The sequence below is a fragment of the Lytechinus variegatus genome, chromosome 16 (genome assembly GCF_018143015.1).
Source record: "Lytechinus variegatus isolate NC3 chromosome 16, Lvar_3.0, whole genome shotgun sequence".
NCBI lineage: Eukaryota > Metazoa > Echinodermata > Echinoidea > Temnopleuroida > Toxopneustidae > Lytechinus > Lytechinus variegatus.
Window position 1 is genome coordinate 2,900,001 of NC_054755.1, and position 2,749 is coordinate 2,902,749.

General features: G+C 32.2%; 1 protein-coding gene across 1 annotated transcript in view; it reads right to left on the reverse strand.

Moving 5' to 3' along the window:
* Positions 1 to 2,459, reverse strand: part of LOC121430169 — a 48,889-nt gene extending 46,430 nt beyond the window's left edge. The window contains exons 1-2 of the mRNA XM_041627447.1: positions 2,413 to 2,459; positions 1,684 to 1,717 (exon numbers count right to left, since the gene is read on the reverse strand). The gene's annotated coding sequence lies outside the window, so the exon portion shown is untranslated. The remainder of the gene's footprint in view (positions 1 to 1,683; positions 1,718 to 2,412) is intronic.
* Positions 2,460 to 2,749: the final 290 nt, after the last annotated feature.

Below are 2,749 nucleotides of genomic sequence, written 5' to 3' on the forward strand. Positions count from 1 at the left end.
TACCACTACGACTACTACTACTTCTACTATTACTACCAATATTACTACTACCACCACTACTACTACTACTACTACTACAGCTGCTACTTTTACGACTACTTTTACTACTACTACTTCTTCTACTACTACTACTTTTACTACTACTACTACTACTTCTACCACTCCTAACACTACGACTACTACTACCATTACCACTACCACTACTGCTACTACTACTATTACTGCTACTTTTACTACTACTTTTACTACTGCTACTACTGCTACTACTTTAACTACTACTACCACTACGACTACAACTACTTCTACTATTACTACTACTACTACTACCACCACTACTACTACTACTACTACTGCTACTTTTACTACTACTACTGCTGCTATTTTTACGACTAATGCTATACTACTACTACTACTACTACTTTGACTACTACTACTACTACTACTTTTACTACTACTACTACTTTAACTACTACTACCACTACGACTACAACTACTTCTACTATTACTACTACTACTACTACCACCACTACTACTACTACTACTACTGCTACTTTTACTACTACTACTGCTGCTATTTTTACGACTAATGCTATACTACTACTACTACTACTACTACTATTCTCTACTACTACTACTTTTACTATTTTTACTACTACTACTACTACCACCACCACCACTACTACTATTACTTCTACTACTACTACTACTACCATTACCACTACTACCACCACTACTACTACTACTGCTACTTTTACTACTACTACCACTACGACTACTACTACTTCTACTATTACTACCAATATTACTGCTACCACTACTACTACTACTACTACTACTACTACTACTACTACTACTACTACTTTTACTACTACTACTTTTTCTACTACTACTTTTTCTACTACTACTACTAGTACTACTACTAATACTACTACCACCACTACCACCACTACTACTACTACCACTACGACTACTACTACTTCTTCTACTATTACTACCAATATAATTGCTACCACCACTACTGCTACTACTACTACTACTACTACTTTTACTACTTCTACTATTACTACTGCTATACTACTACCGCACTACGACTACGGCTCCTATGATTACCAGTACAGGGACATCAGGGAAGACCAGATGGGCTATATATATATATATATATATATATATATATATATATATATATATATATATATAAGTTTTATATGTTGTATTATACTCATTGTGCTGTAAGAAAATGAAATGTTAATTCAGCACTTACATTGCTTGTATAGTGACTTCACTACTTTTGTAGTTTAAATTTGAACTAGAAAAAATGCATATGTCCCTTTTTTAGGTCTGAATATAAAAAATCAGCTCGCGCTTCGCGCTTGAGTTATTCGATTACTGAGAAAAATATTTCAATGGCCCAGTCCTGTTAGATCATTATACTTTCGCACACCCACTAAGTGACTCAAAATGTTTGCTGGTCCCCCCCCCCCCCCCACCACATGCCGTGACCCACGATTCGCCAATGGCCTAGATTATAGGTTACTATAAGTTATTATAGGTTAGAGGTTACTTTAAATTCACTTTTTCTTCATCTCTATTGCACCCCTTTTTCGCCTTCTTATCTCGTCAATGATCGATGAATACAAACTCATTCAAAACATGAAAACGATTATGTGTTGAATCTTAACTTACTTCTTGGATTGAAATTCCAACCTTGTTCTCAAACCTGAAAAAGAAAATAAAGAAAAGCTATGCATTTTATATGAAATTAGCACGTACTATTTTTCATATTGTGAAACTACATTGACACCATGCTCGTTCTAAAAAAACACGAACAAGTTTTGTTTCTCAGTTTTGGTGATTTGGCCACTTTCATTGCAAAAGGTGTAAAAAAAATACAAATATCGAGATAAGACATACTTTCTCAGCATTGATTGAAATAAAGAAAAATACAATCTGTAAAATTAGAATTATATTCTTTTAATTATACATATATATAAACTCTTCAAAAAAGTTTGGAAATGAATAGGTCATTTCATTTCTTTTAAAATGATACCCTACATGATATGATTCACATGGAGGAGCAGTGACTTGAAATGTGGGCAAGGTCAAAATTCAAAAGTTGCAAAATGACACAAAACTGGAAGTCACTGTTCTTTATATATATATATATCTTAAAGTTTCACGTATTGGCTACTCTAATGGTAACAAAATATGCTGACGATAATGCTTTCAATATATATATATATATATATATATATATATATATATATACATATATATGCGTGTGGGGTATATGTGTACACACATAACATATTTCTTGCAATATGACCAGAAATAGCTGTATTTTTAAATGATAATAACAGTAATGATAATGACAATAATAATAATTCCCGTGGATCCTTTTTACTTATTACTTACACGAACACCAACTGTCACGAATCAAATCAAATCAAATCGAAACTGAAAATGAAGTGGAAAAATAAAAAAACATTATGCATTTTTATATCAAAAGGGTATCAGAATTAGCAATATCAAGAATGGGTATACTTAGATACATGTATATAATTACATAATGAAAACTCAAATTGCAAGAATATTTTGCGCAAACTGATTTGAAAACGGGATGTTTTAAGCATCCTGTGATCCTTTTGAGTAAATTAATATTAACAGAACAGTTTAAATTTCATATGATGTCATGAAAGTCTCTTTTAACCGAAAACGGCAATGACATTAATGGTAATGATAAAAATCAATG